Raw genomic sequence first — 14,141 nt, forward strand, 5'->3', positions numbered from 1 at the left:
TTGTTATAATGAACATTCGCAAACTGCACTGCAAATTTGTAAGCATGCTACTACACCTCTGGTGCTGTAGTTAAAAAAATTCCTAGTTGTGTTCTATTCCAAGTTATCCCCCTATGCTCAATTCCTTAGGAACGTTCCAACATTTAAACTTGAATAATAATAAAAAAGCATTAAGGTCATCTCTCATAGGTGTAATTTGCTTTTAAGGTATTTTTTACAGTTCAGCTTTAGCGATCTTCATATTACATATTGCGTTCCCTTCGCAGTGCACTTTGAAAACATTTATGCCATTTTGAATGCTGCCATGGCTCATGACGAAAGCTATAGGTGAATTTATTATTTAAAAGTGGAATTTACGTTACGTCTTCAAAGCTTGTGAAAATAAAAATATATAACATAGATTAATGCTTTTTATTCATAGTAGATTTTTATTAAGAAATGGATCTGTAGCCTACTGTATATGGCATGGGCCTGCTGGTTAGAACATGTCTACAATTGTTTGAATGTGTCAAAGTTGTAAAAATAGACTTTTCAAAAAATGAAAAAAATGATTAACAAATAAATAAACAACATCCTACGTAATAATAATAATGATGATGATGATAATGATTATTATTATTATTATCATTATTGTTATAAATGTTCTTAATAAATTGGCTACTGTAAATTAAAACCATTAACAGTTTATATGATTTATATGAGATTACAATACGTGTTATTTAGTGGTTTTATGTTTTAGCATATAGAATATGGAATATTCTCAATAATATTTGTAAAGGAAACATTGGCTGTATATTGTCAGGTTCCTGTGTTTGTTGTGCCATGTGACTTTTCAGTGTGTTGTTCCATGTGCTCCTGTGTTATTCCATGTGCTCCTGTGATTATCACAGGCTCCTTTGTTCTGTTTCCCCGCCACTAGTACGTTTCATGAGTTTCACCTGTGTCTCACCCCAGTGTGTAATTAGTTCAGTTTTGTCCAGTGTATTTTAGCTCCTGTGTTTAGAAAATCTTTTGGCTGGGCTTAAATGTTATTCCTGTGAAGTTCTCACTGTGTGTATAGATGACCAGTGCCTGTAGTAAATGTCTTTGTTAATAAATGTCTTTTGATAGTTCCAGTTCATCTCTATAGTAAATAGTGAAATCATGACATATACAGTATGTGCTGTTTACATATATTTGAGTTAATATAGAAAACAAGTGCATGTTTTTTTTACCTACACAAATATTGGACTTTTTTTTTAATACTATGATAGTTCAGCCATGCGTAATGTCATGGTTAGGGAAATGCACCCTAGATTAGTATTTAAAGTCAAGAAACACTAATATAAAAGTATAGGGAAGTAAAATGTCACTCAAAGGTGTCAAAAACAAAAAAAAAAAGAAAGAAAAAGCAAAGGAATTCAGGGTGAAGAATATAGCGATGCCATGGCAGTTGAAGGCGGCCCTGACAAATATGATGAGGAAGTAGTAACTTTGGGTGTCTATTTTGAAGATTTTATTTTTATGATGTCCTTGAAAAGGCGACGCAGTGGCGCAGTGGGTAGCATGTTCGCCTCACAGCAAGAAGGTCGCTGGGTCGCTGGTTCGAGCCTCGGCTCAGATGGCGTTTCTGTGTGGAGTTTGCATGTTCTCCCTGCGTTCGCATGGGTTTCCTCCGGGTGCTCCAGTTGTTCCCCACAGTCCAAAGACATGCGGTAAAGGTAAAATGGGTAGGCTAAATTGTCCATAGTGTGTGTGTGTGTGTGTGAATGACTGTGTGTGGATGTTTTCCAGAGAGAAACAGTGGCTGGAAGGGCATCCGCTGTGTAAAAACTTGCTGGATAAGTTGGCGGTTCATTCTGCTGTGGTGACCCCAGATTAATAAAGGGACTAAGCCGACAAGAAAATGAATGAATGAAAAAATGTCCTCGTGGACTAAGAATATGGATGGAGTCCAAGCTACAATTATAAACGGGGAGGGGGGGGGGTTGAATACTTTATAAAGTAGTCAATATTTTTTTTTTATTTTGTTAAAATATGTTTTTTTTTTATTAATGCTGCTTAATTTTGTAAATAAGATACTTGCATGATTCCCAGAAGACAAATTATGTACAATTTACCTTAATCTTTAAATTCCAAACACCTTCACCCCCTAGCTTCTTAATCGTGTTTCCTCCTGGTGCATCAGTGAGAGTTTTAACCATTTTTTAAGTTAATAATTGTTTGGGTCTACTTGGTCTGGATTTAATGAGGTATGCATTTAGACAAGTATTACGAACAGCAACTATTTGCAGCAATGACAGGCTGACTGTACATTACACTATAAATGCTGTATATGTTCGTCCAGATGTGGTTGCTGAAATCATATTATAAGCAAATACGGCTACAAAGGCCCTCTCTGAGCCACCAGTAAATAAACCTGCCTCATTTCCATTTGAAAGCAAGACAGCAATGACATTCTGTGCATAACATGTTTATGTTTCAAAATAGCTCTGTACGAGAACAAGTGTCAGCTTCTGTCCTGTGTTCTTTTCCAACAGGCATTCTGATCAAGCCGTCATAACTACAAATCACGAATCATGTTCCTGCATTAGTTTCTATGGCAAGCCATTTAAACATTTTCATGATTCTATTTTTTTTTTTTAAACATTTGATATTCTCCTTTTGTATTAATATTAATTTATTAAGTGAAGTTTTATTGTACTCATATCTATTATATATAGATACTACAGTTATTTTTTATTATTTATTATTACATACTATTTGTTATATAGTAAACGCTACATGTTTATTGGTTGTCAAAATATATTAGTAGTTATTCGTTAGGGGCTCATACTTAAGACTCTGTTTTATTTTTCAATAATTAATTATTATTAAATAAATAATCATTACTAGCAACAATTTGTATATCACTAGTGACAACAGCTCCTTTATTTGTACTGCGATTTGGCTAAAGTTAGATTGGACAGCGATGGTCAGCTAAAATCTTATCAGTAATATTCTGAAAAGATACAGTACTATTATCTATAAATAAATTATATATCAAATTATATATCATAAATTATATATGTCATCGATCCCAGTTGTAAGAGCAATAAATAATAACTTGACTTCTTGTTGATCATTTCGAAAAGTAGCAGAAGGTAGATTTTTTCTGATGAATCATCTATTGAACCTCATCTCAATCATCACATTAATCATCACAAACACTACAAAAGACTTATGTGAAACCCGCATGGACCGAAGATTCTTACAGAAATTAGTCAAGTTTGGTAAAGAAAAATCGTGGTTTGGAGATGTATTCAGTATTGGGGTATGCAAGAGATCTGCAGAGTGGAGGGCAACATCAATAGCCTGAGGTATCAAGACATGTGTGCTGTTCATTACATTACAAACCACAGGAGAGATCAAGTTCCTCAACAGGATAGCACTCCTCATACTTCAGCTTCTACATCAAAGTTCCTGAAAAAATAAAAGGTCAAGGTTCTCCATGATTGGCCAGCCCAGTCACCAGACATGAAGAGTATTAAGCATGTCTGGAGTAAGATGGAGGAGGCATTGAAGATGAATCCAAAGAATCTTGATGAACTCTGCATGGGAGTCCTGCAAGAACAGTTTCTTTGCCATTTCAGATGACTTTATTAATAAGTTGTTTGATTCATAGCAGAGATGTATGAATGCAGTCCTCATAGCTCATGGGAGTCAAACACAATATTGGTTCTTTTTCCACTGCTATATGATTTTCTATACTGTACATTATTTCTGTTAAGTGACTAGACTTTTGTCTAAGCAAAGTCAGAACTTACTGTCATAATTAAATAATTAAATTAAATCAAGATATCTTAGTTCATTTTGGTAAAATAAACCTAATCTAGAGGCCTTTGCCTTACATATAAGCCACTTCTGATACCAAATGATCAACTAGAAGTCAAGTTATTATTTGCTGTTCCTAAAAATTTGGATAAGTGATGAGACTTTTGTCAGGTAGTGTAGTATCTTTAAAAAAAAAGGTATAATAAGCATGTTCCTCAAGTAGTCAAAGTGCTATAAGAGAACCTTGTAAATAAATTATAAATAGTAGAATTTAATGAAAAATAAACTATAGACAAGTAATAGACAGTCAATACATAATAATAGAATACACTTAATGACACCTCAAAGTTAAGTGTAACCAAAAATACTGATATGCTCAACACATAATATCACATAATAAACTGATAACACTTTCCCTTAAGTACTAATACACACTATTAACTAGTGGCTTATTATCTGCCAAATTATTAGGATATTGGCTGTTTATAAGTACTTATAATATACATGTTCTGCATTATTCATTCATTTATTTTCTTTTCAGCTTAGTCCCTTTATTAATCTGGGGTCACCACAGCGGAATGAATGAACTACCAACTTATCCAGCATGTTTTACGCAGCTGATGCCCTTCCAGCTGCAACCCATCACTGGGAAATGTTCTGCATTATTTTATTCTAAATTCTTAATTCTGCCCAACAACTAAATCCAATTACCTAAATAACTAATAATAAGCAGAAAATTAGGAGTTTATTGAGACAAAAGTTATTTATTTATAGCAAAAATCGTTTATTAAAATAAAGTGTAACAAAAATAGATGCTAGTTGTTTTAATTATTAAATGTAAAAACTGCTTGCCAGAAATAATTTCTTCTTTCCCACAGCTGCCAGATCCATGTAGAAACTCTTCTTTGATCTTAAAATGTGTGTATAAAACATGGGCGCAACTCGCATGCAGATGTGTTTCAGATCCAGGTCACTGATTGGTTTCAAGCACAATGACTCAATCCCTCATTTCCTCCTATAAGTGACGTTTCACGGCTTTGCATCTGACCCATTTTTCTACCCATTTGACAACAACCCTCCCCCTCACTGTTTCTATACCACAACTCAGCAAACAAACCAATTGTCTTGAAGGCTCATTCATGTAAGATGCGACTTTACTCACTTCTGGCCATCTGTCTTCAAATCCTTTCATATAATGTGTTCTCTGGGTATATATAACTTGTGGTCATTTTGGTGAGGCATTTGCATTTCAGTCCTATCCTGATCTGTTTTTCTCCCACAAAGCCACGGTACTTTGATGTACCTCAAATCTCATTACTACGGGATCACTCGACTGCAGACAGCGATTTCCAGTGCTCTCCGGTGCGTTAGACGAGGTGATAAAGTGTGAAATCCTCGCCAAGCTCATGCTGAATGAACAGAGGCGAGAACACAAGAAGACAGAGATAAAGAGAAGAGACGGGTTTAGGCTTAGTGCCACGTTGTGATGCATCCACTGTCCAGGGTGTTTGGTTTAGCATGTTTAGCGGCAATTAGCATGCTGCAGCATAGCATGGCATTACCTCCTGCCATCCGCTAGCAAGCTAAGCCCTCAACAAACACAACCTTGTATGATAAACTAAGTGTCTTGTCTGGCCATGCGTGAGGATGCCAACCCACAAGCATGGACAAACATTCTCTGGAGGAGAGCTGGAGCAGGACGGCGCTTCAGGGAGCAGGCTAATGTAATTAACGGACACCAGAGGCCATCTGAATCCTGTCACTGGAGCTTTAACATATGAACGAACTATGGCTTTCCTGCCAGTGGAAGACCATGGGTTTAATAGAGGCTGTGTCTGAACGCTGATCATGATTAGGAGCAGCCACATTAAAGAAACGAACGAACGAACGAACGAACGAACGAACGAACGAACGAACGAACGAACGAACGAACGAACGAACGAACGAACGAACGAACGAACGAACGAACGAACGAACGAACGAACGAACGAACGAACGAACGAACGAACGAACGAACGAACGAACGAACGAACGAACGAACGAACGAACGAACGAACGAACGAACGAACGAACGAACGAACGAACGAACGAACGAACGAACGAACGAACGAACGAACGGTAGGCAGTGGCTGATTTTATGTAAACTCAACCAGAGTTGACTTTGAGCTTTGCCCAAACTGAAACAGACCCGACAGGACCCTGATGAGCTGTCATGTGATGCATTAAGGCCTGTGCACACAGAGACGTTTTTTGCTTGCGTTTTCCATCAACGTTTAACGCCTTGTGAAGAAAAAAAAAACGCCTCATGCTTGTTTTTTTGTTTTGACGCGCCGCATCTTAACCTTCTCCACCAATTAGATTGGCACTTTTGTTCACGTGCACGGAGCTGCTAAAGTAACAGTAAACAGCACTTGGAGGTGCTCAAGTGCAAAATTGTCAAAGCGAGCGCAAATTGTAGAAGATGCTAAGAGGCGATATGAACGTGGAGCTGCTTATTGCTCTGTGTACAATAATTATTTTTTTAATCGCTAGAGCTGGAACTGCTACTTGAACCATCCATGTTTGTTCGAGTCGCCAGTAACTTTAACAACAAGCGTGTGAATTTCCTCTCTTCCACTTCTTCTGTGTTATAAGCGAGTGTCAGAAGCTTAAAGCTGTGTAGCGCCATCTAATGTCAAAGAGGGATTTTGCATACTCTTCTGCTTGACTCTTCTGCCAGTGAAAATCGCTTAGGTTTGAAACCGGAAAAACGGCTCGTTAAGTGAAGTTTATGTATAAACAAATTTCGAGAGGATCACGTGCTTATGATTGCTAGCAGCTGACCCGCATTATCCAATTCACTACTATCCAATCAGATGACTCCTAAACTACTATAAATACCCTGGGGTTTATTCCATTGCTATCTTCGTTTTGAAGAGGCAGCTTCACCGTAGCTAGCTCCGTTGAAGAACCTACTCTATACCAGCATGGACAACCAAAGCATCTACAAGCTATCACCTACCAGCTATCACCTACCAGCTACAATCTACCAGCTACCATCTACAAATTACCAGCTATAATCTACAAGCTACTAGCTATAATTTACAAGCTACAATCTACAGCAGCAACAACAACTGCAGCAACAACAACTGCAGCAACAACAACTGCAGCAACAACAACTGCAGCAACAACAACTGCAGCAACACCAACAACAACAACTGCAACAACAACAACTGCAGCAACAACAACAACTGCAGCAACAACAACAACTGCAGCAACAACAACAACTGCAGCAACAACAACAACTGCAGCAACAACAACTGCAGCAACAACAACTGCAGCAACAACAACTGCTACTTCAAAACAACTCCAACAATTGCATCAACGACTTCAACAAACATCAAACCTTCCACTTCAACGCATCTGCTGTGTCTTCAACCCTATTCTCCAGCAAATGACAGCCAAAAACTCCAAAGCCATTGCAATGAAACTGAACCATTACCTTTTTCCTAGCGGTGCACATGCTATGCACATGAAGGGAAGCTTTGCAAAATAACCTTACCAAACATTTAGACTAAAACATTTATAAATCTTTTGAATAACAAGACTAGTGTAAACAATGATTTTAACTAAAGATACTCGCCTCTTGCCCGTCCACTGATCCATAACATCTAACAGCTTGTTTGCTGGAATGTTCAGCAAGCAACAGCTCAAGTCATAAACAATGGTGAACTTGATCAACAAAATGGCCGCCGGGCTTTTTCACCTTTGGCACGCTTGACTGGCTCTCCTTAAGCCAATAGCTGTAAGGAGAAGCGTCACCACCCAATAAGCTCTCTGGAGAAGGTCCTGCCCTCTCTCTTGACTCTGTTGCAAGTCTTATGAATGAATTTGGACCAGACAAGCTTATGAATGAAGTTAAGATACCAACAAATGTTATTCATGGATTAAAGTAAAGCCAATTACTAACATTCCATTCACAGTTTTACTAAGTGGTGACATCGCCCTTGAAGTCTTATAGAGTTCAGAGTTTGATGTTAGCAATTTAAAAAAATAATAATAATAATAAAATAAAATAAATAAATAAATAAATAAATTATACACAGAGCACTGGGGTCCAATTACACTAGACCAGTGTAAGAATTGAAATATTGCAAATATTCTGATATCTTTGACAATTCAAAACATGAGCTGAAAACAGAGACTGGTAACTTCACAACTCAGCAAGGGGAATGCGGGAAAAACCAGTTCCTGCTGCATTTGCATCTGAGTCTGCTTCATCCCCCTAACTCACACATATGGTCATTTCAATGTTTGAATGTTCTAGAATTAACCAAACTGACTTTAACTATCATGTTTGATATCATTTGAAATGTCTCAGTGCGATTGGTACAATGGTCTCATTCTCTCAGAAATAGACATAATCAGAACAATAAATATATAACTTCAGGCATCTTTTGATCCACTGTGAGGGGTGTGACACTAAGTGTGAATGCCTTTTGTTATACATTCACACCCCCTTCCTTGAGGAAATTCTTGGATTATTTAAGGTAAGGACTAAGAAAAGCTCAGGGCGATTCTGCCTAACCAGATCAGCCCATAACATGGGGTCTGCCCCATGTTATGTATATTTCAAAGTCAGGAATGCATCTTTTTCATCTTGGATTTATCTTTGATAATTTGATGTTTTGTATTGATCATTTATGAATTGACTGATTGAATTGGCATAATACATTTACCTGACTAATAAATTGTAATGTTTGACCATATTTTGCTCACTCTGTAATTATTAATTCAAGTAGATTACGCTGTATCCTTGTTTCCGCACGTCTTGCGTCAGGTCAGTAGACGGACTAAAATCCAATTGAGATGGAGCATTGGCACACTAATTGTGTTTTAGCGATCCGGCTGACTCTTGATATTGATTCATGTGTACTTAGGTGGAAAGGGCGATAACTTCCGTCTAGGTCAACAAGGTGTTGCACGATTAACCTAGATTGGGTACCCGACCTTTGTTTGAAGGTAATATTATTCTAAATTAAGTTCATATGGGAAACCATGGGCTTGGTGAAAACCAAAGTTACTATAGAGTCCAGTAGTCGGGTACATTTATATTAATGCCCTAACCTCTAATTAGAAATGATGATTGTCTTAACTCAAAGGTGTACATCTAAGCGGGACTAACTAAAGTATTTTAGAACGAGCGCGCTGGTAGCGGCCATCTAAAGTATTAGTCAATTTACCTCTGTTTAATATTCAAGACTGACCGGAGTGTGACCGTGAGGGACGCCTTCGGCCGAGGCGATTTCTCTGAGCGACATGAGCACCCGAATGAACGGATGTAATAGTTACTAGTGAAGACAAAAGGTTCAAACATTTATCTAAATTGCATATTGATATAATCTTCTTAATGTTTTATGATTGGAGTCAGATAAAACGAGGATAAATATATTAATATTCTAAACCATCTCATATTAAAATTGGAGTCAGATATGAGTTAAGTTTAATATAAATCAACATTGTGCACTGGAAAGACCGAACATGCAGTGAACCTTCATCCACCAGTGGACACCGGCATTGGGCCAACTGGGTGGACCTTACAAAATGGTGACCCATCTCCGTGATCTCCCAACTCAGGCGAGTTACGTCTTTCCAGCACAAAATGGATTTATATCAACCAAGAGGTTTGGATCTTCTATTCTATCTTCAGCTGCTGTGGTAAGTCAATTCTTCTTTGCCTATTAGAAATGTTGAGGGAAAGCTGGACGCACCCTATATAAACACATTGATAGAATGAGTCGGAAATGCTCAAAAATGTTAGACCGGAATGCGTTATCCGGTGGGGTTGAGAATTAGACAAAACCACTTTGATTATCAGGGACATGATAGCAGCAGTATAGATAAATGCCATCCCTTGCTCTGAAATCTCTTTGTCTGCTAGGCAGCAAGAGTTGAAGCTTAAAATTGGAATAACATCATCCAAATTATATTCTGGAACTCAGTGGAGAGTCATAAATTAGATCCTAAAAGTTTGAATCAAAAATATCCATTGTTTTTAAATCTACTGTTTTATAAAAAAGAGAAAAATGGAAAAAAGGAAAACAGGAAAAAATGGTTTAAGATTTAAAAACAATTGTAAACTTTTAAATTGGATTAATAACAACAGTCTGTTTAAGGCATTTGCATGTGAAAAATAAAGGTGAGCAGAACAGAATGATTTGATTGCAAAAAAGACAAATAAGCTCTAATGAAAACTCTGCTTTTACAAATGAGAAATTTGCCATTTAAATTTAATGGGGATAAATTCAAATATGATGCTGATCAATTAAAATATCCACTATACTTTAATTTAATCTCGAAACAGACTAAATATAAAAGATTTTAGCTTTAAATAAGCCCTTAGACCTCCTGATTGCTCAAACCTTTTCATATTCAAATGGCCTGACAGAGAGCAAAGAAGTCTCACCTCAGTGATAATAAGATGCTCAGAATGTGTTTGCTGTAATTGCATAATGCACTGTGTTCTAAAACACTCTCCAGAGACCAGATATAATTATATTTAATACATACTATTTTAATATAATATAATTACATTAGGAATAAACAATAATGTACATTATATTATAATCGCCAATCATGGCACTAAAGACTAGAGATGAAACATTCACTTTGAGGAGGTTTGCTTTCTTTATGCTTAATGAAAACACTGACAGAACTACTATAGAATAACTGATTGTAAACCAATATAATCCTCGCTGAAAAAACACCACCTACAATTAAAATTTGATCAGAGAGTTAAACTCACCAGAAAAATAATGAAAGGGGGATGGATATGATAACATTCAGAGTTACCAAAGTTTTTATGGGTCAAAAGATCTAAGAATCTGTGAGTCACACCATAAAATGACAACCGTTAAGCAGAGAACACCAAAAGGGTGAAATGATTTCTGCCAACAGATCTGACTGTTAATGAGAGCAAAAGATGAACTATGGGTATCGGCCCATTAGATTGTGAACTGAAATTAATGAAAAATCATTGATTGATTCAGAAAATGTCCCCAGCGGAACTGGGAGATAATGCTCAGAATACAGCAGACTGTGTAAACAGGTGTTACACACTCACAATATGCTGAAATCAACAACAGCAATTCACATCTGACCAGCAACATCATGTGGCTTGCAGAATTAATATTGCAAAATGATGCATTAACATTAATTCCACATGATTGAATTTGAAACTGATGAAAATTCTAAAATAACTATGGTTCTTCTCTGCTTTTGTTCTCACCTTAGGCGGACAAATAACAAAGAACACTCAAGATCCAGTCCACATCAAACAAATACAAATGAGGGCGACAAAAGGTTAGGCCATAACCTGAGAGGCCAAAAGTCTCCCATCTTGCATCTCAAAGCAAGAACCCCTGTGAGGCAAATCCCTCACCTCCTGCAGTGAGTCTTCTGAAAAAGTCTTTGATCAGTCATCAGAATAACAATTATCCACAGCTGATCTTATCAATGGATTCAGCATTCTAGGAGGCTATGTGATTTCACAAAACATCTTTCTTCAACAAAGATGTAAATTTACATGTTAAATGAAACAGAGACACAAAAAGATCTCATAGTTAAAATCTTCCCAAATTGTTTAATAGCAATGGGACTAAAAGCCTGGTTACCTAGAGGCGATAAAGAACTTTACTGCATTGTTCCTGCAAAGACCAATAGCAACAGACTCTATTGTCACGAATCCTGGTGGCATTTTTAAATTTGTTTTTATACTATACACATGTTAAACCACATGTCCTGTATGAAAATGGAATTAACTATGTTGAAATTCATGATATCTGTTTCTTTGATCTCCAAAAGTAGAAAACTCTGCTATCCCCTGTATAGCTGCAGTTTGAACTACAAACAGGAGTATAGAGTGTGATAATTAAATTAACCATGAAAATGCATTTTTTACAGGATCCAGCTTTGAACATTGCACCTTAACATGCTCCGTAAAAGATATTATATGGAATCAATTTGAGCCGGAACACACCTCATGCTCACATTCTTATGCTGGCTCCCTGTTAAACAGGACTAAAATTTTGCAACACAATTATAAAAGTTGATTACCATTGTTCGGAGCATTACACTGACACATAGCCACAGGTAAACCCAGGCACATAGATAACACCTCAGTCTTCAAAGACCCAGGAGTCAAATCTATCGTTTGTCCATGTTTATACAAACAAAACACATTAGCCTCACACACATAGAACAGAATAATTAATCTGATGACAGACGAGACAACAAACACCCTCTGACACCCTCTGTCAGCTGAAAAGAAATTACACATTTGCATGGCTTTGACAACAAATTGATGGTATAAAACTTCAATAGAGGCGAACTTGCCATAGATACACTGACTGTTGTGGGGATGGTTGACAAACCAGAGGGCCCCTGGTTTTCCAATCTATCACCAATAACAGGTATAAGTGCTAAAGTGATTTAAATTAAACCGAAGTGAGGACACTTCTAATAATCACTAGGACATTTTAAATTTGACAAATACCATCAATTGTGTTCAAGCCCCCCACACACACATAAACACACACACACGCACACACACAAACACACACACACACACATACACACACACACACACACACACACACACACACACACACACACACACACACACACACACACTATTATAGATATACCTTCATAATTATGGTTAAATAATGTGATTACTATCATGTATGACAAATATCTTCACGTTTTTTCATTTTGAAAATGAATGTCATTTATTTGAATGTATTGTCATGATGATATGTTTTATGATGCATACTGCCTGTTATACTGTTTTAATAAGTTGCACTGACCTTTTGATAGCTTTACCTTGAGTAATTCAAACCAAGAATATTTAATATTCTCCCTATCATTATACCCTATCTCAGTGGTGACAAAGACTTATCTGTTTTTGATTGGACCATTTAAACAGATTGAAAGAGACCTGAGACCAGTTGTACAACTCGCACTTGCTGACTTTTATGTTTTGATCATATATTTTATGCTTAACCTCATGACTTTCTCCAATGCAGAATGACACAAGTTCATAATTGTTCAATCGCTGAGCCATCAAGTTGCTATTTAGGTGTCCGGGAGAAGGCAGTGTATACACACTGTAGACCCCCACATGCCGATGTCTGCATGTCTGGAGGTGACCAGATTCATCAGAAGAAGCAGACTATGAGAAGCCCACACGACGTGGACACTTTTGCCAGGGGAAGGACACAGTGGAGGCTATGAAGGCCTGTATGGACTGAATGAACTGTGCATTCGAATCAGGCTCCTCAAAAGAGGTGAAAACGAGCCTGGACCTGTTTAGCCACCTGCTGAACACGACTAACAACTGAAAATGCTGCAGAGACTGTCTTGAATTGCCCCTAAACGACCTCAACAAGGATACATAGTGACCCCATGGACACATTTATATCTGACCCACGGGATCAAATGGGGGTTATCTGTAAGAATTGAAATATTGCAAATATTCTGATATCTTTGACAATTCAAAACATGAGCTGAAAACAGAGACTGGTAACTTCACAACTCAGCAAGGGGAATGCGGGAAAAACCAGTTCCTGCTGCATTTGCATCTGAGTCTGCTTCATCCCCCTAACTCACACATATGGTCATTTCAATGTTTGAATGTTCTAGAATTAACCAAACTGACTTTAACTATCATGTTTGATATCATTTGAAATGTCTCAGTGCGATTGGTACAATGGTCTCATTCTCTCAGAAATAGACATAATCAGAACAATAAATATATAACTTCAGGCATCTTTTGATCCACTGTGAGGGGTGTGACACTAAGTGTGAATGCCTTTTGTTATACATTCACACCCCCTTCCTTGAGGAAATTCTTGGATTATTTAAGGTAAGGACTAAGAAAAGCTCAGGGCGATTCTGCCTAACCAGATCAGCCCATAACATGGGGTCTGCCCCATGTTATGTATATTTCAAAGTCAGGAATGCATCTTTTTCATCTTGGATTTATCTTTGATAATTTGATGTTTTGTATTGATCATTTATGAATTGACTGATTGAATTGGCATAATACATTTACCTGACTAATAAATTGTAATGTTTGACCATATTTTGCTCACTCTGTAATTATTAATTCAAGTAGATTACGCTGTATCCTTGTTTCCGCACGTCTTGCGTCAGGTCAGTAGACGGACTAAAATCCAATTGAGATGGAGCATTGGCACACTAATTGTGTTTTAGCGATCCGGCTGACTCTTGATATTGATTCATGTGTACTTAGGTGGAAAGGGCGATAACTTCCGTCTAGGTCAACAAGGTGTTGCACGACTAACCTA

General features: G+C 37.2%; 1 long non-coding RNA gene across 1 annotated transcript; it reads left to right on the forward strand.

The window, feature by feature from the left end:
* The first annotated feature begins 646 nt into the window (after positions 1-646).
* LOC147841385 (uncharacterized) lies at positions 647-8,540 on the forward strand. Its single transcript, XR_015504080.1, has 3 exons — positions 647-790; positions 1,157-1,252; positions 7,907-8,540. It is a non-coding gene; the product is annotated as an uncharacterized LOC147841385 (long non-coding RNA).
* Positions 8,541-14,141: the final 5,601 nt, after the last annotated feature.

The sequence above is a fragment of the Danio rerio genome, chromosome 12, assembly GCF_052040795.2.
Source record: "Danio rerio strain M-AB ecotype USA chromosome 12, GRCz13ab, whole genome shotgun sequence".
NCBI lineage: Eukaryota > Metazoa > Chordata > Actinopteri > Cypriniformes > Danionidae > Danio > Danio rerio.